A 15,449-nucleotide genomic window follows, 5' to 3' on the forward strand; every position below is an offset into this window, starting at 1 on the left:
TTGGGTGCTAAGCAGGGTTTGGGCACAGTCACCAAAGAAGACAGGTTGCTATTGGAGGAAGGCAAGGACAAACCACCTCAGCTCGTCTCTGCCTTGAAAACCTCAGGACTGGGGCTGCTATGAGTCAGTTGCAGGGATATTTTTTTTATAGCAACACACCCCTGATGTAGCCTATCCGCTAACACTGTACAGGGCTCCTAGTACAGGGCCTACTGTAAGCTCCAGGAGGATTGGCTACATCAGGGGGAGTGGCCTAATGGCAAAAGAGTTCCTGATACAAAAAAAGCCTTGACCAATTGTAATCTGATGGCACATTCCTTCCCCCCCCCCCACCCCACCGTGGGTGTGACTGTGGGCTAGTGCTCTTGTGGAATAGCAGGTGGATTCTTTGTTTTCCTCTGAACGTATCAAAAACTGTACGAAGAGTTACATATCTCTCTATGTCTGCCTGTAGACTAGGGTTGCCAGCTTCCAGGTGGGGCCTGGAGATCTGCTTATACAACTGATCTCCAGCTGGCAGAGACCAGCTCCCCTGGAGAAAATGGCTGCTTTGAAGGGTGGACTCTGGGGCACTGGACCATGCTGAGGCCCAAACCCTGCCCTCTCCGAGGTCCACTCTCGAAGTCTCCAGGTATTTTCCAACACTGACCTGGCAACCCTACTCTAGACACGAGCCTGTAGTCAGGGGAAACAGATTCCTGAATCATGGCGAGAACTAGGGTTGACAACTCCAGGTTTGGAAATACCTTGAGATTGGAGGGTGGAGCCTGCGAGGGTGGGGTTTAGGGAGGAGAGGGACCTCGGTAGGGTATAATGCCATTCAGTCCACTTTCCAAAGCAGCCATGTTCTTCAGGAGAAATGGAAGAAATGTTTTACATGAATGAATGAATGAATAGCACCTTAAAATGTATTTTAAATTGTTTATTTTATCGTTTTAAAATACAATTGCAAATGTTTTTTTAATTGACTGTCAGCCGTCCTGAGTCCGCTTGCGGAGAGGGCGGGATATAAGACTGAAGTAAATAAAATTAATTAATTAATTAATTAAAGCAAGGGTGTGACAAGCACAATTGAATTCTGAAGGGAGTTCTGGCCATCACATTTAAAGGGATCGCATATCATTTAAATGCCTTCCCTCCAGGGCTTCTTTCCATATTAGATCATGCCCCCCAATATAGCTAATCCTCCGGGAGCTTACAGGGCTCTTCGCACAGGGCCTACTGTAAGCTTCAGGAGGATTGGCTACATCAGGGGTGTGTGGCCTAATATGCAAAGGAGTTCCTGCTACAAAATAGCCACATAGTCTCCAGGTGAACTGATCTCTGTAGTCTGGAGGTGAGATTTAATTTCAGGAGATCTCTAGGCCCCAACTGGGGATTGGCAACCTAGACTTTGGTATTGCATCAGAAGTTATATCATCATGCTAGTGACTTTCAGGTGAGGTTCAGGTATTCTGGCAAAAACTCTATGGTAAAACTGACTTCTACCATATAAGCTTTCCCCAAATACCAGAGCTTTGCCCAGAAATTGCAGATGTAGTGACATCACTTCCAGCGCTATGCTGGTTATGTGGCCCGGGCCTTCCTTTTTCTCCTGATAAGTCCTTCCTCCGGCCAGCTGATTGGCAGCTGGGGGGCAGGCCCTGGGGGCAGGGGACCCCCAACTCCGTTAGGGGATCTGGCAAGCCTGCCTATAGGGTTTTCAAGGCAAGAAATATTCAGAGCTGGTTTGCCAGTGTCTGGCTCTGTGTTATGAAGCTGGACTTCCCTTGGGACTCTCCCCATCCAAGTACTGACCAGGGCTGATGCTGCTGAGATTTTGAGCTCTGACAAGATTGGGCTAGCCTGGGCCATCCAGGTCCAGATGTACTAGAAAATATTACAGTAGGTTACTAATAGTCCCTTGCTCTTTTCTAGGGATACAGAGGGCCTGGGAATGAAGCTGACCCTTGAAGAATGTGAAATTTTGATAAGCCATCCCTCAAAGCAGAAAACAGGATTGGTCACTTACGAATGAATGGTCATGTATGAGAGAAAGGACTGTCCCTCCTAAATAGTAAGTGTCTGATAATAATTTCTTTATGGTTTCTTTTAGAGCTATGTATATAGCAGAGAGTTCAGTTACTCATTTAAAGGGATAATGTTATAGAATGACTTCAGGTTGTAACACACAGCCTTGACAGATTTTCTTTGGATCTGGAACTAGATTCGTATCATAAGAACATCAGAAGAGCCAACAACAGGGCATAGAGGCTCAGGCATTCATAAGAACATCAGAAGACCCCTGCTGGATCAGACCAGTGGTCCATCTAGTCCAGCCTCCTGTCTCACACAGTGGCCAACCAGTTCCTCAGGAGGGCCAACAACAGGGCAGAGAGGCTGAGGCCCACATAAGAACATCAGAAGAGCCCTGCTGGATCAGACTAGTGAGGGTCCATCTAGTCCAGCCTCCTGTCTCACACAATGGCCACCCAGTTCCTCTGCATGGACAATAACAGGGCATAGAGACTGAGGCCTTCATAAGAACATCAGAAGAGTCCTGCTGGATCAGACCAGAGGTCTATCTAGTCCACATCCTGTCTCACAAAGTGGCCAACCAGTTCCTCTGGATAACAGGGCATAGAGCCGAGGCTCTCAAGATTATGTCTGGTCATATTTTATAAATATTGCTACCTCCCCATAAATACTAGACGCCACAGTTAAAAGTCTAGGTGCCACAGTGACCTGGTGGCTGGGATTTGTTGAGCTTTTGTCTTAGGTAGGGTTACCAGCTCCAGGCTGGAAAACATCTGGAAAGTTTGAGGTTGGAAAAGCCTGAGAAAGATGGGATTTGGAGAGGGGAGGGAATTCAGCGCCCTAGAGTCTACCTTTCAAAGCAGCCATTTTCTCCAGGAAAACTAGGGTTGCCAATCCTCAGGTGGGGGCAGGGGATCCCCCGATTTAGAGGCCCTCCCCTCACTTCAGGGTCATCAGAAAGCGATGGTGGGGGAGATGGAAATGTCTGCTGGGCACTGCACTATTCCCTATAGACACCGATTCACCTAGGGTATAATGGAGAATTGATCTGCGGGTATCTGGGGCATGGGGGGGGGCTGTTATTTTAGGTAGATGCACCAAATCTTCAGCATAGCATCCAGTGCCTCTCCTTAAAGTACCCTCCCAGTTTCAAAAAGATTGGACCAGGGGGTCAAATTCTATGAGCCCCCAAAGAAGGTGCCCCTATTTCCAATGGAGGGAAGGTATTAAAAAGGTGTGCAGTCCCTTTAAATATGATGACCAGAACTCCCTTTGGAGTTCAATTATGCTTGTCACAACCTTGCTCCTGGCTCCACCCCCAACGTCTCCTGGCTGTAACCCCAAAGTCCCCAGATATTTCTTGAATTGGACTTGGCAATCCTACCGTCACCTGGAGATCGGTTGCAATCCCAGGAGATCTCCAGCCACCCCCTGGAGGCTAGCAACCCTAGGTGAGTGGCAGCCGAGGACAAGGAAGGGGAATGAGACTGAAGAGAAGAATGTAAGCCCTTGCAGAAAGCTGTGCCTAGTTTCCGCCCCCCCCCCCCCTTTTCAATTCATTTTGGTAGGAATTTCAAGGAACTGTTGTCAGGGGGGGCAGCGAGGGGAATTAGCTGCTTTGAAAAATCCCAGAAAGTAAATGGAGCCCAGTGAGAAAAATAAAAAGAAGCAATTTGAGAGCAGGAAGGAAAAAGGGGGCAGGTTATGTCATTAGGAACTGGAATCCAATGTTATGATGAAACGCCATGGATACCAGAAGGCACAGGGTGGGTAAAAATAGCATAATGAAAATGGCCCAGAGTTCCAAGAATCTACATTTCTGCAAAGCAAGAAATAGATGTTCTCATCTGAACGTAGGGGGGGGAAACGATGTGCCATATGAATCCACCAGAGGGGGAGAGGGATGGGGTGACACTGATTGCATTTTTGGTGGTTCTTCCAACCAAAACATGGGAGATGTGGACAATTAATGCTCCTGCACACCTTCTACGTGACTGCTTGGTGGCTTCGGTCCAGAGAAAGGAGGAAAGGAATGCACATTTAGGTCAAGTAATTTCATCAAAACCACCTTGGAGCTGGTTCAAGTTAACTTTTTTCCCTACGAGGTTTTTTTTAAAAAAAAAAAGTTTATGCAACCAATTTTTTTAAAAAGACCCGAAATGCATAGAATGAAAGACCCTTTCGCCCCCACCCTTCAGAGAGTGGAATATTCCCTTCTTTCAAACTCTGCTAAGTAGGCAGGTAAGATTTAAAAAAAGAATTTCCTCTTTGTTCTCTGCTGTGTCTTCTGTCTTGCATGTTCACACCTCGTACATAAATCAAGGAAGCTCTTATAGCACATGAATGTAAGCAATCTATGCTAACCAATTTATTTAGCTAGATATTTTAACAAAAACAGACTGGAACAGATGGTCACATATCATCATGGATGTTTTATAAAAATTTCCATTTTGTAACTCTGCTTCCCCACCACCACCATCAAAACATGGTGCATGAGTCATTAACTATGCTATGGACTATCTATATGGGTCTGACGCTTTGAAAGCTGTTTCCATTACCCCTAGATTGGGCCAGAGGCCAACTCTACCAATGTGAACAAGGAAGGCATAGTTCAAGACAACGGCATAACTGGGAAATAAATTCCGTAACATGGAAGCTAATCCCAGAGAAACTGGGGCTTTGAAGAAGAAGAAGCAGATCGTAGATTTATACCCCACCCTTCTCTCTCAGAGTGGTTTACAATCTCAATCTCAGAGTGGTTTACAATCTCGTTTATCTTCTTCCCCCACAACAAACATCCTGTGAGGAGGATGGGACTGTCCTTTCAAGGACAGCTCTGCCAGAGCTATGACTGGCCCAAGGTCATTCCAGCAGCTGCAAGTGGAGGAGTGGGGGATCAAACCCAGTTCTCCCAAATAAGAGTCCACACACTTAACCACTACACATTATGCTCAATCGTAATGCCTGTACCTTGGGATGTACCCATCCTAAAGTGGTTCTCCAGCACCGAAAACCTGGTTTACCCTCCACTCTTTGAACCATGATGGATGGTTACCAGAAAAGGGCCTTTTTTGTTGTGGCACCTTCCAAGGGATGTGCATCTTGACTAAAGGCACTCCATCATCATCAGATGGACAGAGTGCATCTTTTGCAGGTAAGATACATGTTGGAGGGATCCTCTGTGCTGCATGTAGTTTGGTTCTAACAACAAAAACCAAACCAGTTTCACAAGCCATTCCAGGCAGGCAGTTAAACTGGAAATCAAAATGGCAGAGATCCTGGTGTAACCTCTGGGAGAAGAGGAAGAGAGTCAGCTTGCCTGACAAACTGGGGTGTCTCCAGTTCCCCAAGAGTGACCCCCCCCCCCGGTTTTCATCTTGAAAAGGAAACATCAGAGGGTATCCGCTCTTTCCCCCTGAAGAAATCGTTTGCATTCCTTATTTAATGAATGAGCTCATTTCTCATACCTTTGCCAGAAACAATAAAACTTAGAAAATGTCCCAGTAATTAAAATAAAGTGTTACCCAGATTTATGGCGAGAAATGCGAAATGTCAGCCCGCTGGCTTCACAAATAAACCTCGCATTCATTAGAACCGGCTGCATTCATTAGCAGGAGAGCACTGGGGTCCACTACAAGCCCCCGGGGGCTTCCTACGGGGGGGGGGAGGAAGAGAACAGCCAGAGGTGGGAAGGAGAAGAGGGGGGGGGTGAAATGCCAGTTCATTTGGCCCGCATTTTGCATGAATAGAAACAAAGCTCATTAAAAACTCTGTAGATAGTTTCAGAGACTTAGCCGGACTGGTTCGCAGTAGAACAGCGAAGATTCGCATCCAGTAGCACCATAAAGACCAACAACGTTTTCGGGGTAGGAGTTTTGAGCAGGGCTTTTTTTGTAGCAGGAGGTCCTTTGCATATTAGACCACACCCCCTGATGTAGCCAATCCTCCTGGAGCTTACAGTAGGCTCTGTAAGAACAGTCCTGTAAGCTCTTGGAGGATTGGCTACATCGGGGGGGGGGGGGGTGGCCTAATATGCAAAGAAGTTCTTACTGCAAAAAAAGCCCTGGTTTTGACAGTCAAAACTCCATTCTCGGAAGGGAGCATTGTGAAATTCTTGTGGGTCTCTAAAATGCTACCGGACTCAAATATAGCCAGAGATACTCTGAAAAATGTAATATCTTCTAAGCCAAGGGTGCCAAACATGCAGTCTGGGGGCCAAATCAGGCCCCTGGAGGGCTCCTATCAGGCCCCCAAGTAACTGGCCATCATCTGCTTCCTTCTCCTTATATCTTGCTTCCTTCTGCTTAACAGTTTGCTTTGCAAGGCTTGCTCAATTGCACAGGAGTTACAGAGCAAAACCTCTGTTTTCTCCATTGACTGAGGCTCCTCTCTTGGGGAGAAAGAAAGTGGGGAGGCAGAGCTAGTTTTTCCAGGCTCTCTCAATCATACAGTGGAGTTATTGAGCCAAGCCTCTCTTCCTTTTATTGGCTGAGGCTCCACCCCCTCCTGGTCCCCTGGGGAGGAAAGAAAAGAACCAGAGCTTCCTTTGCCCAAGGTCTCATTTATGCCAGATCTGGCCCTCATAACAAATGAGTTTGACATCCCTGCTCTAAGCATTCCAAAGCACCAGCACGAAATCAGAAGGATAAAAGAGAAGTAAGGTCACAGGGGTGTGCGAAGTGCGGTCAAGTCGTTTCCGGCTCCAGACGACCCTATGAATGGCCTCCCCAATGGCGTCTTGTTAGGACATTTTGAGAGCCAGTTTGGTGTGGTGGTTAAGAGAGGCAGGCTCTAATCTGAGAGAACCGGGTTTGATTCTCGGCTCCTTGACATGCAGCCAGCTGGGTGACACGTTCTTTCAGAGCTCTAATCTCAAGAGCAGTTCTCTCAGATCTCTCTCAGCCCCATCTACCTCACAGGGTGTCTGTTGTGGGGAGAGGAAGGGAAGGAGATTGTAAACCACTCTGAGACTCCAAGTGAAGGGCGGGGTATAAATCCAATCTCTTCTTCTCAACTGCCTTGCTCAGGTCTTGTGGACTGAGGGCCACAGCTTCCTTGATAGAGTCCATCCTTTTTAGGTTCAGTCTTCCTCTTCTCCGGCTCCCTGGGCTTTTTTTGTAACAGGAACTGCTTTGCATATTAGGCCACACACCCCTGATGTAGCCAATCCTCCAAGAGCTTACAGTAGGCTCTGTAAGAAGAGCCCTGTGAGCTCCAGGAGGATTAGCTACATCAGGGGGTGTGGCCTAATATGCAAATAAGAAGATTCTGCTACCAAAGGAGTTCCCGCTACCAAAAAAAAAAAGCCCATTTCATTTTGGATGTCCAATTGCAGCCAATTTAACAGAGTTTTCAATGCAAGAACAGAGGTGGTTTGCCATTGCCTCCCTTTCCTCTTCAGGGTCTAATGCTACAGAGCTAAATCCAAAGCTGCTGTTTTCTCCAAGGGAGCTGATATTGGTCTCCTGGAGTCCAATAGCGGGAAATCTCCAGGTGCCACTTGGTGTTTGGCATCCCTACCCCCTTCCCATTTGTCCATCCCCCCCCCAATCACAGTTTTATGCAAATGAACCAGAGCTGAGGTGAAGAAGAAGGAAGACAGCAGCGAGCCTCTTTGTTAAACGCGGAGAAAACAGAATCTGCTTTTTGGTCTGGGCCTTTTGGAATTTGTGGGTGGACTGGCAGTGGCCAAAAAGAGTGCTGCACCCACTAACCAACTGCAGGGCCCGTACCGTTCAGAAGTGTATTAGACCATTCCAGAAGTTGCTGGGAGCCAAAAAGCACTGTGGTACAAGGGCCCTTCCTTTGAGATTTTCCTTTCCCTCCCTTCCTTTCCTCTTCTTACAATGTTGAGTCAGAGATAACCAAAGAATGAGAGGAATGAGGCAGGCAGGGGGGGGGGGGGGGGAGACAGCTTTGGTTTCAAAACCGATTTCTCGGTTACTTTTCCAAATTTGGAGCCGCTTTGGAGTGAAGGGCTGTCGGCGTGCTGCTGACCTCCAGATCTCTCTGTCTTGTTCCACAGTGTCAGGTGGGGTTGCCAGCCTCCGTGTGCGGCCTGGAGATCTCCTGGAATTACTATGAATCTCCAGATGAAAGAGCTCAGTTCTCAAGAGAAAGTGGCTGCATCCAGCCCTACTCGGGTTGCCAAGTCCAATTCAAGAAATATCTGGGGACTTTGGAGGTGGAGCCAGGAGCAAGGTTGTGACAAGCACAATTGAACTCCAAAGGGAGTTCTGGACCTCACATTTAAAGGGACCGCACATCTTTTAAATGCCTTCTTTCCATAAAAAATATTTATGGAAGCTGAATTTCTATAGAAGAATTGCCCCGATTAATAATCCCATTTGAGGCCTGAGAGCCAATAAACTGATGTTCACTCCAGACTAGACTGCTTGGTGGATCCTGAAGCCTCGGAAGGATGACAGAGTCCTGCTGCTCTGCGTGGAGTTTCATTACCCTGAACAGAGAGGGTTTGCGGCTTGGAAAGGCAGGCTTTCTTCAGCCCCCTCTCTGAACATCCTTCATGCCCCCGGTAGGGGTCAGTCACCAGAGGTCACCATGACTTCCAAATGCTCTCTCACACACAGACACAAAATACGACACCCCCCCCCCCAAATATAAAATATATAAGAACCTCATGCTAACTTGATCTCATCAGATCTCAGAAGCTAAGCTGGGTCAGCCCCGGCTAGTATTTGGATGGGAGTACCCAAGGAATACCCGAGCCAGGAGGCAGAGGCAGGTAACGGCAAACCGCCTTTTATTGTTTCTTGCCTCAAAAGTCCTCAGGGGTCTCTGTAAGTCAGCTGTGAACTGACAGCACGAAAATGCAATGCAAGAACCAAAGGGCCCTGTTGGATCAGGCCAAAGTCCAGCATTCTCTTTCCCACTGTGGAGAACTAGATACTTCTTGAAAGCTCACCACCAGTAACACAAAAGGACAACTGCCCCCTCCAACTGCCCTCTACGACTGGTATTCAGAAGAAAAAGACTGCAGATTTATACCCCGCCTTTCTCTCTGAATCACAGACTCAGAGTGGCTTACGATCTCCTATATCTTCTCCCCCCACAACAGACACCCTGTGAGGTGGGTGAGGCTGAGAGGGCTCTCACAGCAGCTGCCATGTCAAGGACAACTCCTGCGAGAGCTATGGCTAACCCAAGGGCATTCCAGCAGCTGCAAGTGGAAGAGTGGGGAATCAAACCCAGTTCTCCCAGATAAGAGTCTGCACACTTAACCGCTACACCAAACTGGCTCTCTCTACAGTCTACACCAAACTGGCTGAGTGGCACACTGCCTCTGAGCATGAAGTTCCCTTTAACCATCATGGCTGTTGGCTTTGTTGGGGATTGAACCTGGGACCAGCCAAAGCATCGCCTTTGCCACTGAGGTAAAGCTCCTTTCCGGGGCCTTTCTAGGGCAAATTTTGGGAACCTCTGGTGTGCAGCTGTCTGCCGAAACCCGCATGCCATGCAGCAATCAATGGCGATGCGAGGAAACGTCTCTCCTAAACTGAACTTGCCAGAGTCTTGGAGCCAGCATCTTTTTCCCATCAGTGGGCAGAATTTCCTCCCAGGGCATGAGATTGAATTTTTCCCCTTGAAAGGGATCCGGAACTTTCTAGCCAAGCTTTGGGAACATCTGGATTTCTCTACTCGTAGACCTCAAGTGTGCCTCGAAGCATTTGGAATTGTCGTTAAGATGAAGAATCAGTTGCGGTTTCTGTGGGTTGGATGTTTCCAATCATGCCTCTTTCACCATCCAGATTTGAAGGGGGAAAAAAAAAGGAGGAACGGTCGCTCTCAAAAAGAGGTCCAATCCCACCAAAGAAGGGGACTTGCAGCCAGGCCCAGAGGTCTTGGAAGCGCCCCCTACTGGGAGGGAGTGGCAGTTTCAGGCTGCCCTCTCCCCTTGGCTGGTGGCTGGGTAGCATTGGATCCCCCCCTCGAAGGACAGAGGTCTGGGCCTGCCCCACCCTTTCTCCTACTCCACCCTGGCAGGCACATGACTGCCACAAGTGCAGATGGCAACATAACTTCAAGTTTGCCCTAGAAAAGCCACAGGAAGGAGCCTTAGCTCAAGCCTGTGCTTTCCAAGGTCTTGTGTTTGAAAGTCAGATAGTCAAAGGCAGGCAGCGTTACTATCACATGAAGAAGAAGAGATTGGATTTATACCCCGCCCTTCACTTGGAGTCTCCAAGCAGTTTCCAATCTCCTTCCCTTCCTCTCCCTGCAACAACCTGTGAGGAAAGTGAGGCTGAGAGAACAGCTCTTGAGCAGAACAGCTCTGAGAGAGTTATGACTGACCCAAGGTCACTCCAGCAGCTGTGTGTGGAGGAGGAGTGGGAAATCAGACTCGGTGCTCTGAGATAAGAGTCCAGTCCGTGCACTTAACCACTACACCAAACTAATCCTAACTGCCCCCCAGTCCACCCTCTTACCCAAGCAAGCTATGATGGTCCCAAGGAACCCCCCCCCTCCTCCCAGAAGATCAGTATTGGCTGCTTTTCACCTGGCTGGGTGAGCAAGAAGCAATCCTGCTTAACAACAGCAGCTATTGTTCCCTTGCCTTGACCCTCTTTATGGTGACTGTTGTGCCCGGGAGAAGGGCAGGTGTGCAGTGTCTTGCCAAGAGCGCCCCCCTCCCCAGTTGGTGTCTTTCCTGCAGATACTGAAAGGGAGGACCTCTGGATCTGTGGAAGAACCTCTGCTTTGTATGCAGAAAGTCCCGGGTTCAGTCCCCAGCATCTCTGGTAAGGACCAGTTGCAGGTGATGTGAAAGACCTCTGAGTGAGACCCTGGAGAGCTGCTGACAGTCTGAGCAGACAATACTGACCTGGACGGACCGTGGGTCTGATTCAGTATAAGGGAGCTTCGTGTATTTGGGGAGGGGCCATGGCTCAGTGGTGGAGCACATGCTTGGTATGCAGAAACCCCCAGGTCCAATCCCTGGTGACTCCAGTTCAAAGGATTGGGTACCAGGGCAATGTGAAAGACCTCTGCTGGAGAGCTGCTGCCAGTCCGAGCAGGGTAATGTGAAAGACCTCTGCTGGAGAGCTGCTGCCAGTCCGAGCAGACAATACTGACCTGGATGGACCAAGGAGAAAGCAGTAGAAAACAGCTTCATATGGAAATATTTGCCGATTACCTGAGGCTGGACTGAACGGGCTATGGCAAGAGCAACGCTGCTTCTGTTTTTAATTGCAAGCCACCCCGAGCAGGACTCTGAAGAGGCAGCACAGAAATATTCTAAATAAATTGTGGTTCCTCGGGTCGTGCTTCTGTTCGCTTCTGTCTCCGTGTGTGTGAAGAGACTTTTTTTTTTGCCTTTCCACTCCAGCCTCTTGAGTATTGAAGCAGTTCCCCACAGTGGATGAGTTTGCTACGCGTGCATTTTTTAGAGGCTTCTTGGTGTCGTGGTTAAGAGCTGCGGACTCCAATCTGGGAGGAATGGGTTTGATTCCTCACTTCTCCTCCACATGAAGCCAGCTGCGTGACCTTGGACCAGCCACAGTTCTCTCAGAGCTGTTCTCTCAAGAGCAGTTCTCAGCCTGAGCTCTCTCAGCCCCACCTACCTCACAGGGTGACTGTTGTGGGGAGAGGAAAAGAAAGAAGATTGCAAACCACTCTGAGTGAAGGGAGGAATATAAATATGATCACCTCCTCCTCCTCCTCCCTACATCCACACAGGATACAGACAATCTACCCCTTTACATGTTTAAGAGAACCCTGACCCAGTTAGGATTCTCAGAGGTATGGATGCATTTTTACTGCGCATGAAATGCCCTGTGGCCTCCTGGTTACAAGCCTCTAAATATTTCTAACAGCGATTACTCTGCAGCGGAGCGCTTAGAGACCCCCTCTTTCTCAGTGCCCTTTCAAACCTGCCTGGGGGACTTCAGGATAACTCTTGGGGATTCAGAGGAGCAGTCTGACATTGATAGGGGTCTTGCAAAATAAATGTGGTTTTTTTCCCCTCCCCTTCTAAATTCGGGCCCAACCACTATCTTTCACAATGGGTGACCCTTGAGATAAATTCCTTCTATGAGAAGCACCAACTTCTGGAGGGCTGGGTAGTTAAACTGTGTTCTGGTTGCAATGTCAGGTGATCAAAATGGAGTTGAAATTATGAAAATGCATTTCTGTTTCCCCCTCCCCATTCCAGAGTGGAGATCTGCTCAATGCAGAGGCTTTTGCAAACTGCCCATCAGGAGATTCTCCAAGTACCCTTTCATGTCCCTTCTGCCTCTTCTAGCAAGGGATGCCACGACACCCGCTGGTACCCTTTTTGGTGCCCATCAGGGCTTTTCTTGAGCGGGAATGCACAGGAACGCAGTTCTGTCTGGCTTGGTGTCAGGAGGTGTGGCCTAAGATGCAAATACATTCCTGCTGGGCTTTTTCCTACAAAAAAGACCTGTGTGAAACAATGGGGGTGTCAGGGTGTGTAGCTTAATATGCAAATGAGTTCTTGCTGGGCTTCTTCTACAAAAAAAAAGCCCTGGTGCCCACCAAGTGTTTTTAGAAAGTGGGTGGGACTCTTCCTCAGCAGGGGTTCTGATTGGCCTGTGAGGATCTGATCAGCTATGCAGAGTCATATAAAATCGATTCCGTTGCAGCTGCCACCTCTTGTTTGCTTTATTATCTCTCATTCCTCTTTCCCTGTGTATTTTTTTTAAAAGCTCCTCTTCTTCCCTGCGCTTAGGCTTCCTCTGTGTGTGGCTCCACCTCCTCCAGCAGCCATTTTGTGGTTTACGCCCACCACCCTGTGTCAGAATTCCAAAGGGGTCCATAGGCTCAAAAAGGTTGGGAGCCGTGGCTCAGTGGCAGAGCATCTACTTGGCATGCAGGAGGTCCCAGGTTCAATCCCCGGCATCTCCAGCTAATGGACTAGGTAAGACCAGGGCCGGGTCTAGGGGGGAGCAGAGGGGGCGCTGCCAGAGGGGACGCCAAATTGGGTATGGAGTCCATTCTGTTCTATGGGCCCATAAGATAGAATGGACCCATAAGGGGGTATCATTTTTTAATTTCGCCCCCCCTCAAAAAACATATAGATCCAGGCCTGGGTAAGACCCTGGACAGCCACTGCCTGTCTGAATAGATATTATTGACCTTGATAAATCAGTGGTCTGTCTCTGTATAAGGCAGGCGCATGTGTTCATTAGCAAAAGGGCAGGATCATGGCTCAGTGGCAGAGCATGCAGGTTGAATCCCCGACATCTCCAGTTAATGGCCCAGGTAAGACCCTAGACAGCCACTGCCTGAATAGATATTACTGACTTTGATAAATCAGTGTAACTCTGTATAAGGCAGGTTCATGCGTTCATTAGCATAGTTTGGTGTAGTGGTTAAGTGTGCGGACTCTTATCTGGGAGAACCGGGTTTGATTCCCCACTCCTTTGCTTGCACCTGCTAGCATGGCCTTGGGTCAGCCATAGCTCTGGCAGAGGTTGTCCTTGAAAGGGCAGCTGCTGTGAGAGCCCTCTCCAGCCCCACCTACCTCACAGGGTGTCTGTTGTGGGGGAGGAAGGCAAAGGAGACTGTGAGCCGCTCTGAGACTCTTCGGAGTGGAGGGCGGGATATAAATCCAGTATCTTCATCTACCTCACAGGGTGTCTGTTGTGGGGGGAGGAAGGTAAAGGAGATTGTGAGCCGCTCTGAGACTCTTTGGAGTGGAGGGCGGGATATAAATCCAGTATCTTCATCTACCTCACAGGGTGTCTGTTGTGGGGGGAGGAAGGTAAAGGAGATTGTGAGCCGCTCTGAGACTCTTCGGAGTGGAGGGCGGGATATAAATCCAGTATCTTCATCTACCTCACAGGGTGTCTGTTGTGGGGGGAGGAAGGTAAAGGAGATTGTGAGCCGCTCTGAGACTCTTCGGAGTGGAGGGCGGGATATAAATCCAATATCTTCATCTACCTCACAGGGTGTCTGTTGTGGGGGAGGAAGGTAAAGGAGATTGTGAGCCGCTCTGAGACTCTTTGGAGTGGAGGGCGGGATATAAATCCAGTATCTTCATCTACCTCACAGGGTGTCTGTTGTGGGGGGAGGAAGGTAAAGGAGATTGTGAGCCGCTCTCAGACTCTTCGGAGTGGAGGGCGGGATATAAATCCAATATCTTCATCTATCTCACAGGGTGTCTGTTGTGGGGGAGGAAGGTAACGGAGATTGTGAGCCGCTCTGAGACTCTTTGGAGTGGAGGGCGGGATATAAATCCAGTATCTTCATCTACCTCACAGGGTGTCTGTTGTGGGGGGAGGAAGGTAAAGGAGATTGTGAGCCGCTCTGAGACTCTTCGGAGTGGAGGGCGGGATATAAATCCAATATCTTCATCTACCTCACAGGGTGTCTGTTGTGGGGGAGGAAGGTAAAGGAGATTGTGAACTGCTCTGAGACTCTTCGGAGTGGAGGGCGGGACATAAATCCAATATCATCATCTTCTTCTTCATAGGGAAGGGGTCATGGCTCAATGGCAGAGTGTCTGCTTGGCATGCAGAAGGCCCCTGGTTCGATCCCTGGCGTCTCCAGTTAAAAGGATCAGGTGGTAGGTGACATGAAAGCCCTCTGCCTGAAACCCCCCAAAGAGCTGCTGCCAGTCTGAGTAGACAATGCTGACCTTGATGGACAGACCCCCTGGGGCCTGATTCAGCAGAAGGCACCTTCATGTGTGTTCATGTGATGGGGACATGATAAGAATGGGGGTTCAAGGACCCATGGGAAAGGGTTAGAACAAGCACAGGTCTGGTGTAGTGAACAGGGTGGTAGACAAGGACCCTGAGTGACCTGGGTTCGAATCTCCACTTTGCCATGGATTCTTACTTGGTGAGTTAGGGATTCTCACAGACTCTCAGTCTGTCTTCCCTCACAGGGACGTTGTTGTGAGAGAATGGCATTCTAAGCTGCTTTGAGTCCCGACTGGGAAGAAAAGCCAGATAGAAATAAATAAATCCCTGAAAATGCAATGCACGGTCAAAAAGTATAAAATAAATTTTATATAATCCAGTGAGCCGTGGCTCCTCAGTGGAACACGCCTGTTGCCAGAGGAAAGGCCCATCCCCGACTTCTACTGGCAAGGGAGAGCCCATGTGGTGCAGTGGCTGCACCAGGTTCTGGGAGACTCAGGTTTGAATCTGCCATGGAAGCATGCTGGGTGGCCCTTGGGCCAGTCACACACTCTGCCTAACTTCCCTAACAGGGTTGCTGTGAAAATAAAATGGAAAAGTGAACGACATAAGCCACTTTGAGGCGGAAGGCAAAGGTATAAATGAAGTAAATAAAGGTAGCATAATATTACTTGAGACCCTGGAGAACTGCTATCTATCGGAGTAGATGTACAGGGCAGGATGGACGGTTCGTTTCAGCATAAGGCAATTATATGATTTTATAAGGAGAGGGGCGGTGAACAAGTCCCCTTTGCACAGAAGTTCAATCCC

Source organism: Heteronotia binoei, chromosome 18, assembly GCF_032191835.1.
Source record: "Heteronotia binoei isolate CCM8104 ecotype False Entrance Well chromosome 18, APGP_CSIRO_Hbin_v1, whole genome shotgun sequence".
Classification (NCBI taxonomy): Eukaryota; Metazoa; Chordata; class Lepidosauria; order Squamata; family Gekkonidae; genus Heteronotia; species Heteronotia binoei.